The sequence below is a fragment of the Balaenoptera borealis genome (genome assembly GCF_965194805.1).
Source record: "Balaenoptera borealis genome assembly, chromosome: 15".
NCBI classification, from domain to species: Eukaryota; Metazoa; Chordata; class Mammalia; order Artiodactyla; family Balaenopteridae; genus Balaenoptera; species Balaenoptera borealis.
This window is the reverse complement of record NC_138871.1, coordinates 66513864-66539927: the sequence shown is the minus strand read 5'-3', so window position 1 is coordinate 66539927 and position 26064 is coordinate 66513864. Positions and strand designations below refer to the sequence as shown.

Below are 26064 nucleotides of genomic sequence, written 5' to 3'. Positions count from 1 at the left end.
TCTGACAATAACCATAACAGTTTTCTTTTAGTTAGTTTTTTCCATGGTATCTTTTCTCATTCTTTACTTTCAACCTTTTGGAAACCTTATGTTTTAAATCTTTTTCTGGTAAACAGTCTATAATGGGAATTTCTTAAATTCCACCTTAAAACAAATCTTTATCTTTTAACTAGAGTACTTGGTTCATTTATATTTAATGCAATTACTGATAAATTTGAATTTAAATCTATCATCTTATTATTTTCTTCTATTTGAGCCCCTTGTTCTATGTTCCTTTTCCTCTTCTTTCATGGCTTCCTTTAGATTGACTGTTTGTTTTCATTCTGTCTTTTCCATCTATGAGTTTGGATGTTGCACATACTTTTTCCACTCTCTTCATGATTATCCCAGTGCATCTCTGAAATATCAAAGTCTGACGCTAATCTTTACTTTTATTCTCCCCCTGAAAAAATGCAAGAAACTTGGAGTACCTTAACTATCTCTTCTTCCCCTCCAAAAAATTATATGTAGTATTATGTATTTTGATTGCATATAGTTTAAAAACCCTACATGTTGTTATTATTATTGTTGCTGTATATAGTTAATGGTCATTTAGATTCACCTACATATTTACCACCTTCTTTGCTCTCCTTTCCTTTTTACATCACGGAGCTTCCATCTGGCATCATTTTCCTTCTTAGTGAACAATATCCATTAAATTTTTCTTTAGTGAGTGTGTGTCTGTTGGAAGGAATTTTATATTTCCATCAGCAGTGTATGAGTGTTCCAGTTTCTCCACGTCCTCCCCAAGACTTACCATCCATCTTTTTAATTATAACCACCCTAGTGGGTGTGAAGTGAAATCTCATCATGCTTTTGATTTGCATTTCCCTAATGACAAATGATGGTGAGCATCTTTTCATGTGTTTATTGGTCATCTGTGTATCTTCTTTAGAGAAATGTCTACTCAAATACTTAGCCCATTTTCAAATTGGGTTATTTATCTTTTTATTATTGAGTTGAATGAGTTCTTTATATATTCTGGATGCCAATCCCTTATCAGATATACAAACTGCATATGTTTTCTCCCACTTTGTGGATTATCTTTTCACTTTTGTGATGGGATTGTTTTTAGCATAAAAGTTTTTAATTTTGATGAGGTCAAATTTATCTATTTTTTTCTCTTGTTGCTTGTGCTTTTGGTTTCACATCTAAGAAACCATTGCTTAATCAAGGCAATTAAGATTTACTCCTATTATTTCTAAGAGTTTTATAGTTTTAGCTCTCACAGTGAGGTTTATGATCTACTTTGAGTTAATTTTTGTGTATACTGTGAGTTACGGGTTTAAGTTTATTCTTTTGCATGTGGATATACAATTGTCCCAGCGATATTTTTTTTAACATCTTTATTGGAGTATAATTGCTTTACAATGGTGTGTTAGTTTCTGCTTTATAACAAAGTGAATCAGCTATACATATACATATATCCCCATATCTCCTCCCTCTTGCATCTCCCTCCCACCCTCCCTATCCCATCCCTCTAGGTGGTCACAAGGCACTGAGCTGATCTCCCTATGCTATGTGGCCAGCAATACTTTTTGAAAAGACTGTTCTTTTACCATTGAATTGTCTTGGCATTCTTATCAAAAGTCAGTTTACCACAATATAAGGTATTATTTCTGTATTTTCAATTCTATCCCATTTATCTATATGTCTATCCTTCTGTTGGTACCACACTGTCTTTATTACTACATCTTTGTAGTAAATTTTGAAATAGGAAAATGTGAGTCCTACAGTTTTGTTGTTTTTCAAGATTGTTCTGGCTATTCTGATTGCCTTGCATTCTCATATGAATTTTAATATCAACCTGTCCCTTTCTGGGAGAAAATCAGCCAGGATTCTGATAGGGACTGTGTTGAATTTGTAGATAAATTGGGGGAATATTGCCAGCTTGACAACACTAAGTATTCCAATCCAGGAGCATGCATATTTTTCCATTTACTTAGATTTTCTTTCATTTCTTCCACCAATGTTTTGTAGTTTTCAGTGTACAAGTCTTGCATTTCTTTTGTTAAATTTACATCTAAGTATTTTATTCTTTTTTATGCCATTGTAAATTGCATTGTTTTCTTAATTTCATTTTCAGAAGGTTCATTGTTAAGTGTAGGAAAATGCAACTTTTCTTTGTGTATTGATCTTATATCCTGTAACTTTGCTGAATTTATTGGTCTTAATAGTTTTTTTAGTGGATTTTTTAGGATGTTCTCTACACAAGATCATATCATCTGTGACTAGAGATGGTTTTATTTCTTCCTCTCCAATCTGTATGTCATTTATATATTTATTTATTTATTTATTTATATTTCCCAGTTGTCCTTGCTAGAACCTTCAGTACAATGATAAATAGAAGTGACAAGAGCAAATATCCTTTTCTTGTTCCTGATGTTAAGGGGAAAACATTCAGTGTTACCCCTTTTTTTTTTTAATATTTATTTATTTATTTGGTTGTTCCAGGTCTTACTTGCGGCATGCGGGCTCCTTAGTTGTGGCATGCGAACTCTTAGCTGTGGCTTGCATGTGGGATCTAGTTCCCTGAACAGGGATCAAACCCAGGCCCCCTGCATTGGAAGCACGGAGTCTTATCCACTGAATCACCAGGGAAGTCCCCAGTGTCACTCTTTATGTATCTAGTTCCCTGATGAAATTTTTAAGCTCCAAATTTATCTCTATGAAGTTAGTAAGCATAGTAGTTCTACAGTCCATATCTGATAATTCCAGTATCTGATGTCTCTGTGGAGCTACTTTTTCTGCTAGTTCTGGCTTATACTTTTTTATCTCTTAGTGTATCCCATTGTTTTGAAGCCATTTTCATTTTTAATTACTTGCAGAAGTAATTTGAGACCTTAAGTGGTGTTATCTTCCTTCAGAGGAAATTTTTTTCCCCTTCTGCCAGGAACCTACGGGCCCTTGCTGTTGGGAACCAAGGTTTTCTGAGTTGCCAAGATGACTTACCAAAGTATAGTCATATCCTTATTCCCAAGGCACATCTTGTTGAGGTCTCAGTCCTGAGCAGTGAGTGTTTCAACGTTTTTTCCACCCTTGGACTGTGCTGGACTCCAATCCTTACCTCTGCCAAGATAGAGTATAGTTCTACCTTTCATTCTTTTCCCTGAAATGAGCATATGCCCCTAGGATAAAAACATTTTTGAATGGTGCAACTTTCATTTTGAATGGTGCAGGAGTCTCAACCTCCTGATTCCAAATCCTTCCTACACTAACCCGCCAAAAGTGTAGCTTTGTCCCAATCAATGAACACCTCCAGGGCAGAAGCAGCTGAGGCTTATCTCTCTGAACTATCTTTCTCAAGCTGATCACAACCTCATAATTATTCACTATCATTTTTCCTCACTATTACTTTTAAGACTTCTTTTTCTGTCCAGCTTTTTTAGTTGTCTTCAGAGGAAATGTTATTACCAAATCCAGAAAATTCCTTTTCATCTTAGTAACTTTGCTCTCCAAATAGAAGAGGATATTTCTCTCTATAGATGAGGCCCAACTAATTATTGAAGAAAGAATGACAAATTTTGAATATCATTGTTTTATAAACCTAGTGAAGTAATGAATCTAGGCACTGAATTATTAGCTGCTAAGATCGCAAGAAGAGGGACAATCAGACATTGCAAGTCTCCGAATAGAAAAACACAATGCCACTATGAAGTAGTCATCTCGAAAAAAAAAAAAAATCAAACCTGAATTTAATCAAGCCTCTAAATCCATCTACAAATCTATCTACAAGAAATACTAAGAACAAAGGGGAATATTAAAATGTAACATAAAGATGCAATAGGCAAAATCCAGATTGTGAGACACTCATGAGAAATAGCTTGGTTTCTTTAACAAATAACTTACATGGGAAAAAAAAGAGGATTGGGGGACTTAGAGATTAAAATAGATTTATGAGACATATGAAAGAATCACATTGCACAGATCTTATTTGGATTCTGATATTTTAAAAACTATTGAAACTATGAAATTTATGATACAACTGAGAATTTGAATACTGAATCAAAATTATTTGATAATATCTTTAAATATTATTACATTTTAAAGTATGCTAATACTATTGTGATTATGTTTAGCAAAAAGAAGTGTGTTTGTATGTGTGTGTGTGTGTGTACATACATATGTACATACAAATGTATATATACATACGTATATACATAATATGTGTATATTATACTATACACACATATATAGTATAGTAGTTATGAGTGCAAATGTTACTGAACCAACCTTGAGTCCACTTGCCCATGTGCAGTAAAGCCAATCTACTGACACCGGGTTGTGGTGAAGGAAATTGCAGCATTTATTGCAGCGCGCCAAGCAAGGAGCTCGGGCCTTTTAAGCACTAGCTGCCCAGACTCCTTGCTTGGCACCCTGCAATAAATGCTGCAATTTCCTTCACCACAACCTGGTGTCAGTAGATTGGCTTTACTGCGCATGGGCAAGTGGACCCAAGTTTGATTCAGTAACACAAGTATTAAGATGTCTGAGAGTTGTTTAAAACTAACACAGGAAGGTAAGAAGTGGATGGGGGTGTGGAAGCAGGGGAAAAAAAGAAGACTGTGTGGAGAATAGGAGAATGGGTTGGTAACAACAAGAATGCAGAAAAGGAGACCATTTGGGAGCCTACTGTTGTGTCCAGGTGAGAGATGATGGTGACCCAGACTAAGTCAATGAAGCAACGTGGAAATTTTTTATTATTTGAAGGTGGCCTTGATTGTAAATTGAATGTCTGGATCAGGGAAAGGGAAGAACCAAAGGTCACTTCTTAAGGGAACCCTCATATATTGTTGGTGGGAATGTAAATTGGTGCAGCCACTATGGAGAACAGCATGGAGATTCTTCAAAAAAATTAAGACTAGAACTACCGAACTACCAAATGATCCAGCTATCCCACTTCTGGGTATTTATCCAAAGAATACAAAAACACTAATTCTAAAAGATATATCTATCCCTATGTTTATCACAACATTATTTACAATAGCCAAGATATGGAAAAAACCTAAGTGCCCACCAACGGAAGAATGGATAAAGAAGATGTGAGATATATATATATATACATATACACACACACACACACACACACGCACACATGCACACACACACAATGGAATACTACTCAGGCATAAAAAAGATGAAATCTTAACATTTGCAACAGCATGGATAAACTTGAGGATATCATGCTAAGTGAAATAAGTCAGATGAAGAAAGAGAGATACTGCATAATTTTACTTATATGCGTAATAAAAAAAATGAACAAACCAAACCAAACAAAAACAAACACACAAATACAGAGAACAGAATAGTGGTTAACAGAGGGAAAGGAGTAGGGAGGAGGGTGAAATGGGTAAAGGGGGTCAACTGTGTGGTGATGGATGGAAACTATTTTTGGTGGTGAACACACTGTAGTGTATACAGAAGTAAAAATATTATGCTGCACACATGAAACATATAATGTTATAAACTAATGTTACCTGAATAAAAAATAAATTTAAAAATAATAAAAATAAAAATACCTAACAGCCAAAAGCAAAAAAAGTGACTTCTCAGTTTCCAGTTTGAATAACTGAGTTGGTGTGGTAACACTTACAGAGAAAACTTGAGAACAGGTGTGGGGAAGGGCAGGTTGGTGGGGAACAGACTCCTGTTGACATTTGTTACATTTTGACTTTGAGATTTCTAAGAGAAATCCATGAATACGTAAGAAGATAGTTGCCAAGGAGAGATTATATAATTTGGAATGAATTTATATCAATGAAAAGATGATTTTTAAATCTAGATGAATTAATAAGCCTAGTCAGGAGGAGAACATAAAGGCAAACATTTATTGAAGTCTAATATATCAGGCACTCAATAGATTTACAGTCTAGATGGGGGAGACAAGTCAGTGGTAAATGCTGTGATAAACATGGGCCAAGTAGAGTGTTGAGTGGGGGTGTGAAACAGGATCACTCTCTATTCTAGCTCCCCAAACAGTTACAGGGGATGGACTGTGAATAAGGGTCAAGAAATGTAAACTGAAGGATGTCTGAGATGTTGTCACTGTCTGAACTGTTCAACTTCCTCCAAAGGAATTCGCCATTTTTATTGATAAAATCATTCTTCCAGCCTTGTTTTCTTAAAGAATGAATTTTAAAAGCTTTAGGCACAGGGTAACATGTCATGCCCAGCATTTTGGATGCCCTCAGTATCAGGACAAGATGGAGCCTGAAGCTGCTGGTCAGAGCAGCCACGAGCAAACTAGGCTCCAATTTTCCTTGGTAGGAAGGCACTGGAACAGCCAAACAGGATGAGGGGAGAAGCCAGGCCAAGAGTACATTCTCGCTGGCTCACAAGGCCTGTTTATGCAACCCCTCATGCCCTTCAAGTTTTCTCCCACCCTGAATGCACAGGCTGTGAGTGAGTGCTAGTTTATAGGCATGGCTGATTCCAGTCTCTTACATATCATCTCCTAATGTTTTATGACGTGTTGAGAAGACCTCTGGCAAAAAGTCTCTGTTTAAATTCCTTTTATTATTTTCTCGTTTGTGATGTATCAGGCCAGAGGATGTGTGCAACCTGATCAACCTAGTAAAAATTTTAATCCCTTCTATTTTTATGGCCTTCCAGGAAAAATTCCATTTAGGGGAAAAGTAATGAGTTTCAGAACTAATTCACAAACATCCTGTCAACATGTTACCAAAAGTGGGGCCCAGCCTTGTCAGGGGTCTCAACTCATCTAAAAGTTTTCCTAATAGTTTTTGTTTAGAACGTGGTGCGTTGGAACACTTGGGAAGCAGAGACTTGAGCAGGGGACGGGTGACGGGTTCACTGAGAGTGTGTGTGTCTGTTTGTGGGAGGAATGGAGGAAAAGACTTAGGAGTGAAGAGTTGTTAGGATGCCTATTTCCAAGACCTTTAGTCCACAGAAACTAAAGGTCTTGCTTGCTACCAGATCACTCAAAATACTAATCACAGCTAAAGTCACAATCCCTTTGGTTCTCACAAAAAGCCTGTGAAGTAGGTATTCCACACATTACAACCCCACTTTCCAGATGGGGAACTAAAGCTGGGAAAAGCTAAATGACTTGTTCAGGGCCATATGGCTTAGTGAGCATCAGCTTTGACCTGGTCACTTCTGACCTCCATGTCTAGTTTTGTTCCTGCCCTGTGCATGGGCCAAACTACCTTCTACACAGAAGATTTCTCCCCAGTATAAACATTCCCCCACCTCTATTCAAAGAGCCTGGGAACCAAAGGAGGGCAAATTTGAGAGTAACATACACAAGAGCTGCAGCATCATTCCATGTATAGCATCTTCAGTCTAGTGATTCTTACCTCCTTTTTATCTCACTCCCACGATAGTTGACGTACACCTGGGATCACTTCATCAGCGTAGGATCACCCATCTGTAATTCCAGTACTTTATCTCTCACTTAAAGAGAAGCATAGCAAAATTCAGGTAAGAGCGATATTAAGTCAGCTCTAATTTATCTTCATGTAAGTCATTCACAAACATTCCATAATTAGTAAGAACAAATTATTAGTAGCACTGATTACTTGCAATGTAGTTTCAAACTGTCACCAGAAGTGACACCTGGGCTTCCCTGGTGGCGCTGTGGTTGAGAATCTGCCTGCCAATGCAGGGGACACGGGTTCGAGACCTGGTCTGGGAAGATCCCACATGCCGCGGAGCAACTGGGCCCGTGAGCCACAACTGCTGAGCCTGCACGTCTGGAGCCTGTGCTCCGCAACAAGAGAGGCCGCGATAGTGAGAGGCCCGCGCACCGCGATGAAGAGTGGCCCCCGCTTGCCACAACCGGAGAAAGCCCTCGCACAGAAACGAAGACCCAACACAGCCATAAGTAAGTAAGTAAGTAAGTAAATAAATAAATAAATAAATAAATAAATAAATAAATAAATAAATAAATAAAAATTTAAAAAATAAAAAAAAAAAAGAAGTGACACCTGTTGTTCCATCCCAGTGATAACCACTTATTCTTTTTCACATCTACTACTGCTTCCTATTCACAACCACACACTCACTTTCACTAATTGAGGTCAGACCACATGCCTGCCTTCAGATAATACCAAGAGAGACAAGAGACCTGTCCCCATGGAGGAGGCTATGCACAGAGGTGTGTCAGAGGAACCGCAATGGTGAATGACCCCCAAACTGAATCCCAACACCGTAAGTGCAGGTATGACAACAAGAGATAAATCAGTAATGGAGAGGCAAAACACAATGAAAAGCGAGATCATCTCAGGATCATATGTTAGTGAATCATCAAAGGATTGATAGGATTCTACCAGAGGAGTTAGCTATATTTATTCTATCAGCTATCGAATCCATTTTTACAATCTTAAATCTGACACTGATCACTGCTCACTCAAAATCTATAATGGTGCTATGCTGTTTTACCAGGGATTCCTGTCTAATATTATCTGTATCAAAAAATGAAGATATGCTATGTAGCCTCAGCTGGTGCCCCAGGGCCACTCTCTTCACTGACTGACTCTTAAGCCCAGTTTTACAATCATCACTCCAGACTTTTTCCACTCTCTTTAATCCCTCAAATAGAAACTCACACCATACTCCCACACTCCACCTCCAAATGCACAGATGACCTAGCCTTCTAGGAGGTTTTGTGAAGCCTGACGCTTATACAATTTGGGGAGAGGGGTTCTTTAAGGAAAAGAATACAAAATGATGAATACAATAAAGAAATAATGCAAAGCACGAATTTTTTAAATGTGGAAAATTCCACATCATCGTAATATATATAAAAAATACATAATGTTTTTAGTAATTAACTGCCTGACATATCTCTATATTTTTCTTACAATTTTTTGCCTGCAAACTCTGTGATCATCTCTTCATATGACAATGGCTTTGTAATATAATTTTTTATAGAGAGAACAGAAAGGTCATTATCTTTCCCTTAGCATAGTTGATCAAAATTTGTGGGTTTTTTTAATTGATATTTTAGGAGAGTTTCTTTCAATTTCCCAATTCAGTTACTGGTGATGTGAAGCAAATTTTTAGGATCATTGTCAAATTTAGGAAAACCTCTATTAAGTTTCTTTCATATATAAGCTATAAGATATGGAAGAAATTCCCACAGATTAGTTTATGACTCCTTATTTTTCAAACTCTGTTTCTCCTCCACTATCCACACACTCCTGATGCCAAGCACTGTAGAAAATGTTCGTTTTGGGTTATGACCTTTGGCCGCACACCTTCATGTCACGATGCCAGGTTAAGTCAGCTCAGTGGGCTGTAGAGTATTCCTGGATGTCATTGCTACACCGGGATTGCTACGAATGACTTAACTATACACGGAAGTGACTGAGAACAAAATAAATACACCCCACTAAACCTAATTAAATATATCCCCAACTTACTCCCCTGTAGCCAGATCCTCAGAACGTCCTCCACACTCCAATGCCAATCCACATGAGGGAAAAGTGTGACAAAGAAGAAGCTGGAGTGGAAAGAGACAGCAATCTTAACCAAATGCAGTTTAAATATTGTACTTTTGCAAATCTTATAAAAACATGAGAACACATTGCTAGAAAAGGGAGGGGCCCATGAAAGTAAGGGGTTCTGAAGCTTTAAGTTTCATTAGATTCATGGTAAATCCACCTCTGTCTCTTAAGGGATTTGAAGTCATCCTACATGAACTTCCTCGGTTCCTTTCCCTTCTTTTTCAAAATGTGTCCATATCTTTAGCTATCCTCTGACCATTCCCTTCTGTTTCTGAAGAAAAAGCATACCAACCTACTTGCAACACCAACCCTTCCATTTAATCCCATCTCTGCTGAGCTCTTGCCCAATCCATCATCCCTTCTTTTTTATCTCACCCTTCCCTGCACTATTAGTTTCTTTGACTCAGCCTGCAAATATACCAAAGTCCCAATACACCTTAAGGTGTTTAGACTGTGCTCTTCATCTTATCCCCATATCTGCTCTTTCTTTGGTTCTCCATTTTTATTATGACTTCCATCATCATCCTAGATCCACAGGCTACAAGACTGACATATTTCACTCCCATATGAATCCTTTTGCCAAGTTTGGTCAAGTGTACATCCACAATATCTTTCTTAATCAGACACTCCATTTTTATATGACCTATATATAGTAAACAAACTAGGCTCTCAAGTCTATAGTCTTCCTGCTCTTACCCAGCCAAATACTGGGTTGACGGAGTGGACCGCTGTTGTTTTTGTCTGCCCAGCATCCACCCTCCTTTCTTACTGTCAATAACAATACCCCGATTTTTTGTTGAGGAGCCACCCCACCCCCATCCTCAGTCCATCTGTGGGCATAGACCTAAACATGGACAATCAGAGAATTCCATTCCCCTGGCCATAGTGATCAGTTCACATATGGGCATAAACAACTTAAGCCAGACCAATGAGATTCTGAGTTTGGGGTGTTTTTTCTTAATTACTGGGGATGAGGAACTGGTAATGATACCTTACTGGATCTCTCATTAATAAATGGGTTAAATAAAATCTTGACACATTTATTTTACATTTGTATTGGAATCATGATTTTACCTTTTTTTGTTTTCAATTAATGATCCATCTGGAGGTCCTCCACCAAGATGCTCAATGAATTCACCTGACACAGCTGAGTAAAATGCATTGCCAGGAAAGTGCATCCAATGGATAGCTTGAGGCCAGACACATATTATCTTTGCTCCCAGAGATGAATGCCAAACAGCAATTTATCTTGAACTTTGCTGACTCTCCACTTCTCTAGTTTGTTTGGTTTTTTTTTAATTTCCACTAATTGTGTATGTGTATATTTCATTTATGACTGATCAATTATTCCCCATCGTTGTCAGCAAAGATTAGGAATTTGGTTTGAATGCATGACCATTTTGGCAATCTCCAAAACTGCATTAATAGACTGTAGAGATCTTTTTATGTTGTTGTTGTGTTAGAGAAGACAGAGAATTTGTTTGTTTGGTTCGTCTATTTGTTTATTTTGAGCTCAAGCCAGTCAAGAATTTGTGCTCACTGGGAAGGAGAACTGTTCTTTGATATCTAGACCAGAGTGTTTTGCTATTTCTGTGCCAACTCTTGACTGGTGGCTGAAATTATAGAACTGAAGCATTAAGCTCTCCATCTGTATGTCTATGTCTATAATTGAGAAAGGCTTCTACCTCTCTTTGTGGGTGGATAATGTTTTCCTAACTTCTAAGGGAATTAATAAATTAGATCATGAAATCTCATAGAGGAGCTCTGTTCTGATTAATTACACAAGAGACAAATAAGGCCAGGAGTCTCAGGCTATTTGAGTTACCTCAAGAAGGGAAGAATTCACCCAAACTTATAGACACTGCAGGTGGAATCTGATGGAGTTCATTCGCTTTGGTTTCCTAGCTTCAAGATTCCCAAATAATAGAGGCCTTTAAAAGTCCAATCTAAGATTCTTTTTGAAAATTTCCAAATAAAAATTAATTTTTTAACTCTTCAATACTGTATGACTCTTGATTTGGCAAAGCAAATTTAAGGAGGCCTGTATAGTAAATTAACATTCTTGCTTCACCTATGATAAATAATAAAGCCAAATCTAATGAGTCAGATTTATTTTGTGATAACTTTTTCCTCTTTTTTTTCAAGATTATTATGATCACAAGGTGAGGGAACTACCAGAAAATTTTGTCAAAACTTGAAAATGAACAGAAAAAGATTAGAGAGTATTTTGCCTAGCCCACCAGGTTACCTCAGCCTTTCCATGTCTTTGAGCTATTTCACAACTCTGTAAATTGTAAATAACTAATAGCAATGTAGATGATATTTTCCATAGTAATGCAAGTTATGCCTAGTGAAGAACCTATTGATTCCCAGCACCTTCTCCCCTACCCTTGTAGAAAAAGACAGTTTTCAAATTTTAGAATTTTTTTAATTGAAGTATAACTGAAAAATAACTTTAAAATTTTAGAACTTTTTCTGGCTATTTTTGCATGTTTCCTTTTCCCTCTAAATATTAGAATTAGTTTGTCTGGCTTTTTAAAATAATTTTGGCAATTTTCACTGGGATTGCATTAAATTTATAGATTGTTACAAATTACAACTTTGTGAAGTCGAGTTTTAACGTCCAAGAAACTCCACCAGATTTCCATTTATTCAAGTCTCCGTTAGTGTCCCTCAGTCACATTTAAAATTTTCTTTTTATGGGGTGTCGACTGAAAAAAATGCACAACATGAGAGTTGTGAGTTAAGTTTTATTTGGAGCAAAATGAGGGCTATAACCCCGAAGACAGTGTCTCAGATAGCGCTGAGGAACTGCTCTGAAGAGGTATGGGGGGAGGTCAGTATATATGTGATTTTAGTAAAGGGGGATACATGAAATCAAGACACATTACAGCAGAAGGTAATGTTAGTCACAAGGAGCAGATGTCTCCATTAATGATTTTAGTCCTTTTCTAGACATGAGAAGATACAAGAATTTGGGGTCATAAAATCTTCTCCTGAAAATATCTATCTGAAGGCCTGTTCTGCCAGTTTTCCCAGAGCACAGAGTGCCTCATTTCTGATCCCCAACCTGAACTCCTTTCAGTATGTGTTGAAGGTCAGCAACTACAGTGGCTAGTAAATTCATTCTTACTGAACCAGATGGCAAGCAACAATTTTTAGTTGGTAGGAGCTTCTACATTTCTTGTTAAGCTTATTTCTGGGCATTTTATTGTATTTGCTGCTACTGTAAATGGGACCTTTTCTTCCAGTCCCAGAGGTGTAATTCACAATTGGTTTAAGCCAAGAAGTATGGTCCCATTTATCTTCCCAGCCCATACTCTTCTGGTCAACCAAGATATGAGAAGGAGATATGAGGAGAAAGGTTTTCTTCATTGGTCTCACTTATCTGAAAAAGGCACATGGGAAGCAGCAGACCCTCTTGTGAGGGGGGAAAACCTCCCTTTTTTTTTTTAATATATTGAGTTCTGTTTTCTAGAACATGCAGCTGAAAATATCTTGTCTGATAAAATAACTATGATTGTATGTAATATACTTAATCCCTTATCTCTTTATCTACACTTAACCCTTTATTTCTTTACCCAGAATCTATAAGCTCCCCATAATGAGCAGTGATGACATTAGTATGTTTCCATTCAGGTTTGTTATTCAGACATACACTCTGCTATGGAAATAAATGAAGATCAATCAGATGAGAACAGGCAAAGAATATTTATTCAGAGCTCCTGTAGCAAAGGATCCAGTTGCCATCACTTGCGTTTTGACAGAGACTCATAAGCAGGCAGAGGAGTGGAAAAGCTTTATAATGGAAAAAAAGGGAAGCCTTCAAGTATGCCCTAACTGAAGGCTATTGGTGGGGAAGCTGTTGGTGGACTAACCATAAGTGGGACATCTTATGCAATTGTTTGGGGGTATTTAGCTTTTTATGGCTGTCTAAGGTGAGGTTACTATTGGTAATGGGTTAGTTCCCTGTGGTGGTTGTTACAGACTGTGGGTAAGAGTTCCATTTTTATATATGGTCTGGCCATTGTCTGTTTGTATATTTAGCTTCTCACTGCTACAGCTATAATGGCAGCTCAGATACTGATATACTTCCATAATAAGCTCCAATGTGCCCTCCCTACCACTCTTCTGGACCCCAACACTCTCCATGCAACAAAAGGACCAATGTCTGGCACAGCCGATGACTGCCAAGATCCTACTCCTACAGTAGCCAATGTCAATTTTGATTGGTGGGTGCCAGTACCTTACTGGTTGTTAAATAGCCTTTTTAATATCACTCCTGCTTCTACTTCCTCTCACTTTCTATCCCTGTTTTCCTTTTTTCCAAGCACCAAATTTCAGTAGGTCATATTATTTGCTTAATCCTTCTAGTATTTGCTTTCATATTATGGTAGATTGAATTCATGGCACCAATACTTCACCCCCCTCGATAGCCATTCCCTTTGCCTGGGACTTTGCAGTTCCCTCTACATAATAGGTGGAGTCTCCTCCCCTTGAATCTAAGGTTGGCCATGTGACTTACTTTAACCAATAGAATATTAGCAGAGTTGATGCAAGCAGAAGCTTGAAAAAGTACTTGTGCATTTCTGTGCTCTCTCTTGTTTTTATTTATTTACCACAAGAACATGACCAGGCTAGCCTGCTGGAGAAATGTGACAGGTGTATGCTGGTGAGTTGAGTCATCCCAGCCAAAGCCATTGTAGACAAGCCAGCCACCAGCCAACAAGCTAGTTGACCAGAGACACATGAGAAAGCCTAGCCTAGATCAGCAGAACAAGCCAACTAATGCACAGATTCATGAGAAATGATAAACTGTTGTTTAAAGTTGTATGGTAATATGTTTCAAAGTTATAGTTACCTGAAACACATGCCTTTACAAGTACTTAGATTGCTTTTACTGGATTTTAATATATCTTGACCCTTAGCTATAAAAAAAATGATTATATTTATAGTACCTCCTACCTCCTCTTCCTCAACTTTTATCACTTCAATCATTCTGCAAGTTCTACATCATCTTCCCTAAATGCTTGTGTTTTCTTTGAGCATTGTGAGTACTTGAATAAGTTCTTTGAAATCTTGGTGACATGTTTAGTCACTATTTTTATCTAGTTAGCGTCTATTTTTCTTGGGAGGGTCTTCACCTTTCCTCAGTTTTTCCTCACTTTTTTTCTTGTAATATAGGTTGTGTACTTCTTCCTTTTTCGTGATTATTCATTCTGGAAGACATGAGTACTTCCTGGACTAGCAAATTTCAGGAAATTTTAGTTGGAGAATTTCCAAGGTAGTTCTGAACTAACAGGTATTTGCCCTGAATCTTAGTGTAGCTTCTTATAACACACTGTGCATGTGAGTGTGTGTGTGTGTGTGTGTGTGCATTTCCCACTAGAATGCACTGTGTGTATGTTTCCAATTCAGTGCCATCTCCTCTCCACTCCTTCCCACCATGACTTGTACGTTCACACTGTGGTGACAACAAGGTCCTGGGAGGTACCTTTCTCCAACTGGGACATCCTATTTCCATTGTTCCAAACTAAGTGTAGTTGGTTTTTGCCTTTCATGTATCTCAGCTACTTTGGAAAGCAGCTCTTGCCTGAGATCTACAGCTGGACACATCCTATTTGAGGAGCTTTCTGGATACCTATAAATATTTTAACTGAATGTGCCTCTACTTAAATTTGGGTAGAATCTAATATATTTGAAATTAATTCCATTATTTTATTTTGTACATTTATTTGTTCCACTTTCTCTGTGTTTCATTTGTTTGAAGGGATGTTGTCCTCATTTCTTTCTCTCTCTCTACTGATTTCGAAATCGTGTATTCTATTCCTTTTCTTTAGTAGTTAAATTTAAATTTTTATATGCATACCTAATAAAGCCAACATCTCTACCCTTTTTCTGAACAGGATGTTAGAATGCTTTGATCCCAATCACTCCTTTTGGTTTAATTGCTATTATAGTCTGGCATTTTTGTTACTGCATTTCCTTATTTTTTTTTAACATCTTTATTGGAGTAAAATTGCTTTACAGTGGTGTGTTAGTTCCTGCTGTATAACAAAGTGAATCAGCTATATATATACATATACATATATCCCCATATCTCCTCCCTCTTGCATCTCCCTCCAAACCTCCCTATCCCTCCCCTCTAGGTGGTCACAAAGCACCGAGCTGATCTCCCTGTGCTATGCGGCTGCTTCCCACTTGCTATCTATTTTACATTTAGTAGTATATATAAGCCCATGCCACTCTCTCACTTCGTCCCAGCTTACCCTTCCCCCTCCCCATGTCCTCAAGTCCATTCTCTATGTCTGCATCTTTATTCCAGTCCTGCCCCTAGGCTCTTCATAACCATTTTTTTTTACATTCCATAAATATGTGTTAGCATACAGTATTTGTTTTTCTCTTTCTGACTTACTTCACTCTGTATGACAGACTCTAGGTCCATCCAACTCACTACAAATAACTCAGTTTCGTTTCTTTTTATGGCTGAGTAATATTCCCTTGTATATATGTGCCACATCTTCTTTATCCACTCATCTGTCGATGGACACTTAGGTTGCTTCCATGTCCTGGCTATTGTAAATAGAGCTGCAATGAACATTGTGGTACATGACTCTTTTTGAATTATGGTTTTCTCAGGGTATATGCCGAGTAGTGGGATTGCTAGGTTGTATGGTAGTTCTATTTTTAATTTTTTAAGGAAATTCCATACTGTTCTCCATAGTGGCTGTATCAATTTACATTCCCACCAACAGTGCAAGAGGGTTGCCTTTCCTCCACACCCTCTCCAGCATTTATTGTTTGTAGATATTTTAATGATGGCCATTCTGACTGGTGTGATGTGATACCTCATTTTAGTTTTGATTTGCATTTCTCTAATGATTAGTGATGTTGAGCATTCTTTCATGTGTTTGTTGGCAATCTGTATATCTTCTCTGGAGAAATGTTTATTTAGGTCTTCAGCCCATTTTTTGTTGGATTGTTTGTTCTTTTGATATTGAGCTGCATGAGCTGCTTATAAATTTTGGAGATTAATCATTTTTCAGTTGCTTCATTTGCAAATATTTTCTGTCATTCTGAGGGTTGTCTTTTCGTTTTGTTTATGGCTTCCTTTGCTGTGCAAAAACTTTTAAGTTTCATTAGGTCCCATTTGTTTATTTTTGTTTTTATTTCCATTCCTGTAGGAGGTGGGACAAAAAGGATCTTGCTGTGATTTATGTCATAGAGTGTTCTGCCTATGTTTTCCTCTAAGAGTTTTATACTGTCTGGCCTTACATTTAGGTCTTTAATCCATTTTGAGTTTATTTTTGTGTATGGTGTTAGGGAGTGTTCCAATTTCATTCTTTTACATGTACCTGTCCAGTTTTCCCAGCACCACTTATTGAAGAGGCTGTCTTTTCTCCACTGTATATTCTTGCCTCCTTTATCAAAAATAAGGTGACCATATTGCGTGGGTTTATCTCTGGGCTTTCTATCCGGTTCCATTGATCTATATTTCTGCTTTTGTGTCAGTACCATACTGTCTTGATTACTGTAGCTTTGTAGTATAGTCTGAAGTTTGGGAGCCTGATTCCTCCAGCTCAGTTTTTCTCTCTCAAGATTGCTTTGGCTATTCGGGGTCTTTTGTGTTTCCATACAAATTGTGAAATTTTGTGTTCTAGTTCTGTGAAAAATGTCATTGGTAGTTTGATAGGGATTGCATTGAATCTGTAGATTGCTTTGGGTAGTATAGTCATTTTCACAATGTTGATTCTTCCAATCCAAGAACATGGGATATCTCTCCAACTGTTTGTATCATCTTTAATTTCTTTCAACAGTGTCTTATAGTTTTCTGCATGCAGGTCTTTTGTCTCCTTAGGTAGGTTTATTCCAAGGTATTTTATCCTTTTTGTTGCAATGGTAAATGGGAGTGTTTCCGTAGTTTCTCTTCCAGATTTTTCATCATTAATGTATAGGAATGCAAGAGATTACTGAGCATTAATTTTGTATCCTGCTGCTTTACCAAATTCATCGATTATCTCTAGTAGTTTTCCGGTAGAGTCTTTAGGATTCTCTATGCATAATATCATGTCATCTGCAAACAGTGACAGCTTTACTTCTTCTTTTCCGATTTCGATTAATTTATTTATTTTTCTTCTCTCATTGCTGTGGCTAAAACTTCCATAACTCTGTTGAATAATAGTGGTGAGAGTGGGCAACCTTGTCTTGTTCCTGATCTTACTGGAAATGCTTTCAGTTTTTCACCATTGAGAACGATGTTGGCTGTGGGTTTGTCATATATGGCCTTTATCATGTTGAGGTAACTTCCCTCTATGCCTACTTTCTGGAGGGTTTTTTATCATAAATGGGTGTTGAATTTTGTTGAAACCTTTCTCTGCATCTATTGAGATGGTCATATGGTTTTTCTCCTTCAGTTTGTTAACATGGTGTATCACATTGAATGATTTGCGTATATTGAAGAATACTTCCATTCCTGGAATACACCCCACTTGATCATGATGTATGACCCTTTTAATGTGCTGTTGGATTCTGTTTGCTAGTATATTGTTGAGGATTTTTGCATCTATGTTCATCAGTGGTATTGGCCTGTAGTTTTCTTTCTTTGTGACATCTTTGTCTGGTTTTGGTATCAGGGTGATGGTGGCCTCATAGAATGAGTTTGGGAGGGTTCCTCCCTCTGCTATATTTTGGAAGAGTTTGAGAAGGATAGGTGTTAGCTCTTCTCTAAATGTTTGATAGAATTCGCCTGTGAAGCCATCTGGTCCTCGGCTTTTGTTTGTTGGAAGATTTTTAATCACAGCTTCAACTTCAGTGCTTGTGATTGGTCTGTTTATATTTTCTACTTCTTCCTGGTACACTCTCGGAAGGTTGTGCTTTTCTAAGAATTTGTCCATTTCTTCCAGGTTGTCCATTTTATTTGCATATAGTTGCTTGTAGTAATCTCTCATGATCATTTGTATTTCTGCAGTGTCAGTTGTTACCTCTCCTTTTTCATTTCTAATTCTATTGATTTGAGTCTTCTCCTTTTTTCCTTGATGAGTCTGGCTAATGGTTTATCAATTTCGTTTATCTTCTCAAAGAACCAGCTTTTAGTTTTATTGATCTTAGCTATTGTTTCCTTCATTTCTTTTTGATTTTTTTTTTGCTTTGATCTTTATGATTTCTTTCTGCTAACTTTGGGGAGGTTTTGTTCTTCTTTCTCTAATTGCTTTAGGTGTATGGTTAAGTTATTTGAGATCTTTCTTGTTTCTTGAGGTAGGATTGTATTGCTATAAACTTCCCTCTTAGAACTGCTTTTGCTGCATCCCATTGGTTTTGGGTTGTTGTGTTTTCATTGTCATTTGTTTCTAGGTATTTTTAAATTTCCTCTTTGATTTCTTCAGTGATCTCTTGCTTATTAAGTAGTGTATTGTCTAGCCTCCATGTGTTTGTATTTTTTATAGTTTTTTCCGGTAATTGATACCTAGTCTCATAGCATTGTGGTCAGGAAAGATACTTGATACGATTTTAGTTTTCTTAAATTTACCTAGGCTCAGTTTGTGACCCACGATATGATCTATCCTGGAGAATGTTCCATGAGTACTTGAGAAGTGTATTCTGTTGTTTTTGGATGGAATGTCCTATAAATATCAATTAAGTCCATGTTGTTTAATGTATTATTTAAAGCTTGTGTTTCCTTATTTATTTTCATTTTGGATGATCTGTCCATTGGTGAAAGTGGGGTGTTAAAGTCCCCTACTATGATTGTGTTACTGTTGATTTCCCCTTTTATGGCTGTTAGCATTTGCCTTATGTATTGAGGTGCTCCTATGTTGGGTGCATAAATATTTACAACTGTTATATCTTCTTCCTGGGTTGATCCCTTGATCATTATGTAGTGTCCTTCTTTATCTCTTGTAATAATCTTTATTTTAAAGTCTATTTTATCTGATATGAGTATTGCTACTCCAGCTTTCTTTTGATTTCCATTTGCATGGAATATCTTTTTCCATCCCCTCACTTTCAGTCTGTATGTGTCCCTAGGTCTGAAGTGGGTCTCTTGTAGACAGCATATATATGGGTCTTGTTTTTGTATCTATTCAGCCAGTCTGTATCTTTTGGTGGGAGCATTTAATCCTTTTACATTTAAGGTAAATATTGATATGTATGTTCCTATTACCATTTTCTTAATTGTTTTGGGTTTGCTATTGTAGGTCTTTTCCTCCTCTTGTGTTTCCTGCCTAGATAAGTTCCTTTAGCATTTGTTGTAAAGCTGGTTTGGTGGTGCTGAATTCTCTTAGCTTTTGCTTGTCTGTAAAGGTTTTAATTTCTCTGTCGAATTTGAATGAGATCCTTGCTGGGTAGAGTAATCCTGGTTGTAGGTTTTTCCCTTTCATCACTTTAAATAAGTTCTGACTCTCCCTTCTGGCTTGCAGAGTTTCTGCTGAAAGATAAGCTGTTAACCTTATGGGGATTCCCTTGTATGTTATTTGTTTTTTTTCCCTTGCTGCTTTTAATATTTTTTCGTTGTATTTAATTTTTTGATAGTTTGATTAATATGTGTCTTGCCATGTTTCTCCTTGGATTTATCCTGTATGGCACTCTCTGCATATCCTGGACTTGATTAACTATTTCCTTTCCCATATTAGGGAAGTTTTCAACTATAATCTCTTCAAATATTTTCTCAGTCCCTTTCTTTTTCTCTTCTTCTGGGACCCCTATAATTCTAATGTTGTTGCATTTAATGTTGTCCCAGAGGTCTCTGAGACTGTCCTCAATTCTTTTTTTTTTTCTTTGTTCTTCTCTGCAGTAGTTATTTCCACTATTTTATCTTCCAGGTCACTTATCCGTTCTTCTGCCTCAGTTATTCTGCTATTGATTCTTTCTAGAGAATTTTTAATTTCATTGATTGTGTTGTTCATCATTGTTTGTTTGTTCTTTAGTTCTTCTAGGTCCCTGTTAAACGTTTCTTGTATTTTTTCCATTCTATTTCCAAGATTTTGGATCATCTTTACTGTCATTACTCTGAATTGTTTTTCAGGTAGACTGCCTATTTCCTCTTCATTTGTTTGCTCTGGTGGGTTTTTACCTTGCTCCTTCATCTGCTCTGTGTTTCTCTGTCTTCTCATTTTGCTTAACTTACTGTGTTTGCCGTCTCCTTTTTGCAGGCTGCAGTTTCGTAGTTCCTGTTGTTTTTGGTATCTGTCCCCAGTGGCTATAGTTGGTTCAGTGGTTTGTGTAGGCTTCCTGGTGGAGGGGACTAGTACCTGTGTTCTGGTGGATGAGGCTGGATATTGTCTTTCTGGTGGGCAGGTCCATGTCTGGTGGTGTGTTTTGGGGTGTCTGTGACCTTATTATGATTTTAGGCAACCTCTCTGCTAATGGGTGGGGTTGTGTTCCTGTCTTGCTAGTTGTTTGGCATAAGGTGTCCAGCACTGTAGCTTGCTGGTCGTTGAGTGGAGCTGGGTCTTGGCGTTGAGGTGAGGATCTCTGGGAGATTTTTGCCATTTGATATTACATGGAGCTAGGAGGTCTCTGGTGGACTAATGTCCTGAACTTGGCTCTCCCACCTCAGAGGCACAGCCCTGACACCTAGCTGGAGCACCAAAAGCCTGTCATTCACACAACTCAGAATAAAAGGGAGAAAGAAAGAAAAAAGATAAAATAAAATAAAATAAAAAGTTATTAAAATAAAAAGTAAAAAATAATTATTAAAAAAATTTTTAAAGTAATTTAAAAAAAGGAAAGAAAGAAAGAAGGGAGCAACCAAACCAAAACACAGATCCACCAATGATAACAAGCGCTAAAAACTATACTAAAAAAAAAAAAAACAACGGACAGACAGAACCCTAAGACAAATGGTAAAAGCAAAGCTATACAGACAATATCACCAACAGAAGCATACACATACACACTCCCAAAAAGAGAAAAAGGGGAAAATATATATATATATCATTGTTCCCACAGTCCACCTCCTCAATTTGGGATGATTCTTTATCTATTCAGTTATTCCACAGATGCAGGGTACATCAATTGATTGTGGAGATTTAATCCACTGCTCCTGAGGCTGCTGGGAGATTTCCCTTTCTCTTCTTTGTTCGCACAGCTCCTGGGGTTCAGCTTTGGATTTGGCCCCGCCTCTGCGTGTAGGTCGCCTGAGGGCGTCTGTTCCCGCCCAGGACAGGGTTAAAGGAGCAGCTGATTCGGGGGCTCTGGCTCACTCAGGCCGGGGGGAGAGAGGGGTACGGATGTGGGGCGAGCCTGTGGTGGCAGAGGCCGGTGTGACGTTGCACCAGCCTGAGGTGCGCCATGCGTTCTCCCAGGGAAGTTGTCCCTGGATCACGGGACCCTGGCAGTGGCGGGCTGCACAGGCTCCAGGGAGGGGAGGTGTAGATAGTGACCTGTGCTTGCACACAGGCTTCTTGGTGGCGGCGGCAGCAGCCTTAGCGTCTCATGCCCGCCTCTGGGGTTTGCATTGATAGCCACGGCTCGTGCCCGGCTCTGGAGCTCGTTTAAGCAGCGCTCTTAATCCCCTCTCCTCGCGCACCAGGAAACAAAGAGGCAAGAAAAAGTCTCTTGCCTCTTTGGCAGCTCCAGACTTTTTCCCAGACTCCCTCCTGGCTAGCTGTGGTGCACTAGCCCCCTTCAGGCTGTGTTCACGCCGCCAACCCCAGTCCTCTCCCTGGGATCCGACCTAAGTCTGAGCCTCAGCTCCCAGCGCCCGCCCGCCCCAGCGGTTGAGCAGACAAGCCTCTCGGGCTGGTGAGTGCTGGTCTGCACCGATCCTCTGTGCGGAAATCTCTCCGCTTTGCCCTCCGCACCCCTGTGGCTGCGCTCTCCTCCATGGCTCCGAAGCTTCCCCCCTCTGCCACCCCCACCCGCAGTCTCCGCCCGCGTAGGGGCTTCCTAGTGTGTGGAAACCTTTCCTCCTTCACAGCTCCCTCCCACTGGTGCAGGTCCCATCCCTATTCTTCTGTCTCTGTTTTTTCTTTTTTCTTTTGCCCTAACCGGGTAGGTGGGGAGTTTCTTGCCTTTTGGGAGGTCTGAGGTCTTCCGCCAGCGTTCAGTAGGTGTTCTGTAGGAGTTGTTCCACATGTAGATGTATTTCTGATGTATTTGTGGGGAGGAAGGTGATCTCCACGTCTTACTCTTCTGCCATCTTGAAGCTCCTTAGCTAGCTTTAAGTCTTAGAAAGTTAAATGTTTCAAAATTATCTGTTTCCTATTCCAGAGCAACTACAAATCAAAATAACATTCAAGTCAATTATAACTCAAAATATTGAGAACAAAATTGTTTAACTACTTACTAGATTTGAAGAGCCAGAACTTGTGCCAATTTAACTTCTTATTTTAGTGTGTAATCTCCACCATTCCTGTTCTCACTTTAAAAGATTTATAGAAGCATGAAAATTCTGGACAACATAATTTTCTATTAGGTTGATTAAAACCTTACCTCTTGATTTATTTCAACTACTTATTGATTCCAGTCTTGTGCCAAGTAATTGGATGATCTAAGGATACCTTGCCTTTTTGAGAACAAGAACTATTTTTTGTTTCCTCTGGAGTTTTGAGATCATTGGCTGGGAAAGGAAGAGAACTAATGATGAGACAGAAGTCCTTCCCATTTCTTCTGCTGACAAAATTTGTTATCTGAATATTAAAGGTTAGGAACAGCTGACTGAAGCCTTTATTTATTTTTCTTTTTTTTGTGTGTAAGCTTTTAAAATTAATTTATTTCATAACAAAGGGAACAAAACAGATGAAGTATAAGGTGAAATCTTCTTATAAATATTCCAGTGACCTACATGGAAATATTATTCTATGTCCCTAATTTCCCAGCTGTTAGATTTTGGTTTTGTCTTAAAACTTACTCTTAGAAAAATTGCTAGCAAGAGAATATCCTTGTGTCATTTGTGTTGAAAAGAAAGTAAGGCTTCCCTGGTGGCACAGTGGTTGAGAATCTGCCTGCCAATGCAGGGGACACGGGTTCGAGCCCTGGTCTGGGAAGATCCCACATGCCGCGGAGCAACTGGGCCCGTGAGCCACAATTACTGAGCCTGCGCTTCTGGAGCCTGTGCTCCGCAACAAGAGAGGCCGCGATAATGAGAGACCTGCGCACCACGATGAAGAGTGGCCCCCACTTGCCGCAACTAGAGAAAGCCCTCGCACAGAAACGAAGACCCAACACAGCCATAAAATAATTAATTAATTAATTAATAATAAAAAAAAAATTTTAAAAAAAGAAAGTAAGATTAGCTCAGTGAATATGAAGTGTAAACTTTTAACTTGAATAAAGCAAAGTCTCTAGGATTATTAAAACTAAAGGACAATACATGTAAGTTTATGAGTCTATGAATATTTTTAACACATTTTTATTAATTAATAGAGGACTATCAAGAGTTTGTGACAGATAGATAAATGATAGATAGATAGATATCCAAATATGTGTTCTTGTACAAACTGTAAAGTTAGGTGAATAGGAGTAACTTGGAAAAGTCAGAAATAAACTGAATAAAACTGATGGTGAAATGTTAAATACTTATCAACTGAGTTCTGTTTCCAGCCCTATGGTACCAATGAAGGTCAGAAAAATTCCTCTTTTTACTGAACATTTTTTTAAAAAGCTGGAATATACATAATTCATGGCTGAGCCGAAAGAAGAATGAGAGCACATTGAAAAGACAGGAATAACAATACAGTGAGGTACATATAGAATCATACTTATCCTGCAGAAAAGCTGGAACAGCCTTCCAATTTCAGCCCTGAAATACAAAGCTTCTAAGTCATCATTCCTATCTGTAGTAAAGTCTTCCAAGTGCGAAATTTTAAACTAGGAGATAAGTAGTGAAGGTAGTCTTAGCTGTCTTCAGAGGTCTGGTCTTGTCCTTGCTCAAGAGATTTTCATAAATTCAATGAAATTATGACAGCCCAAAAAAGAGATCATGTAAATTAACATTGTTTAAAAATAACTAGAGACAAGTGAAAAAAACCCACAACATACCAAACTTATGGGATGCATCAAAAGTGGAGCTAAGGGAAAAATTTAAAGCTCTAACCACTTACATTAAAAAATAAGAAAGATCTCTAATCAAACTAACTTTACAACTTAAAGAACAAGAACAACAAACAAAACCCAAACCTAGCAGAAGGAAGGAAATAACAGATTAGAGCAGAGATAAAGAAAATTTAGAATAGTAAAACAACAGAGAAAATCAATAAAAACAAAAACTGGTTCTTCAAAAAGATCAACAAAACTGACAAACCTTTAGCTGCATGGACTAAGATAAAGAGGAGAGACTCAAACTACTAAAAAACAAATGAAAGTAGGGACATTACTACAAATTCTACAGCAATAAACAGGATTATAGGCAGTTTTGGTTCAAGATGGTGATGTGGAAAGATCCTGAACCCACTTCCTCCCATGGACACTCTGAATCTATAACTATTATACATATGGAACAATTTCCACTGGGGGGAAAAAAAGAACTAAAAACCAGCTGAGCAACACCTACATATCAGGGAAACAAGAGAGAAGCCACAGGGCTTCCCTGGTGGCGCAGTGGTTGAGAATCTGCCTGCTAATGCAGGGGACACGGGTTCGAGCCCTGGTCTGGGAAGATCCCACATGCCACGGAGCAACTGGGCCCGTGAGCCACAGCTACTTAGCCTGCGCGTCTGGAGCCTGTGCTCCACAACGAGAGGCCACGATAGTGAGAGGCCCACGCACCGTGATGAAGAGTGGCCCCTGCTTGCCACAACTAGAGAAAGCCCTCGCACAGAAACAAAGACCCAACACAGCCAAATAAATAAATAAATAAATAAAATTTAAAAAAAAAAAGAAAGAAGCCACATTGAGCAGGTTGCTGGTATAACCTGGAAAGGAATTTGTAAACTGAACTGGAACCTTGATTTTTGTGATTGCAGACCAAGGGACACCTCTATATCACCTGGCTCTGGTGGCCATTGGGACTTATACTTGTGGTCCACAGGACTGTATATATTTGCATACTTTAAAAGCTGCAGCCTGAGGGCTTGGCTCCCAATCAGACTGAATCTAGGTGCTGACAGAGAACCTTCCCTTTAGGACACTGACAGGCCTTGGCACACCCTCAGATACTGGGAGCCACTAAAAGTGGGCTGTATGGATAATCACAAAGGTTTGAGAGATAATAAAGAGTTAGGGCAGGGTTGAACAATAAGGTTCATCTACACAAGGCCATTCCATCAAGACTGGAAGAGGTGGCTGTTTTATCTAATGAATAGAAACTAACAGAGTCAAGGAAAAAGAAGAAGCAGGGGATTATGTTCCAAATAAAGGACAGACAAAACATCAGGAAAAAAATAAAGTCCTTAATGAAATGAAGATAAGAGATTTACCTGATAAAAAGTTAAAAAATAATAGCCATAAAGATGCTAACCAATGCAAGAGGGAAGAGATATGGGAACATATGTATATGTATAACTGATTCACTTTGTTATAAAGCAGAAACTAACACACCATTGTAAAGCAATTATACTCCAATAAAGATGTTAAAAAAAAAAAAAAAGATGCTAACCAAACTCAGGAATGATAAATG

The 26064-nt window shown here is 38.2% G+C and overlaps 1 long non-coding RNA gene across 1 annotated transcript in view; it reads left to right on the top strand.

Moving 5' to 3' along the window:
- LOC309611890 overlaps window positions 1-25290 on the top strand; it is a 489900-nt gene extending 464610 nt beyond the window's left edge. The window contains exon 2 of the long non-coding RNA XR_014234819.1: window positions 25018-25290. This is a non-coding gene — a long non-coding RNA (uncharacterized lncRNA). The remainder of the gene's footprint in view (window positions 1-25017) is intronic.
- The last annotated feature ends 774 nt before the right edge of the window (window positions 25291-26064 follow it).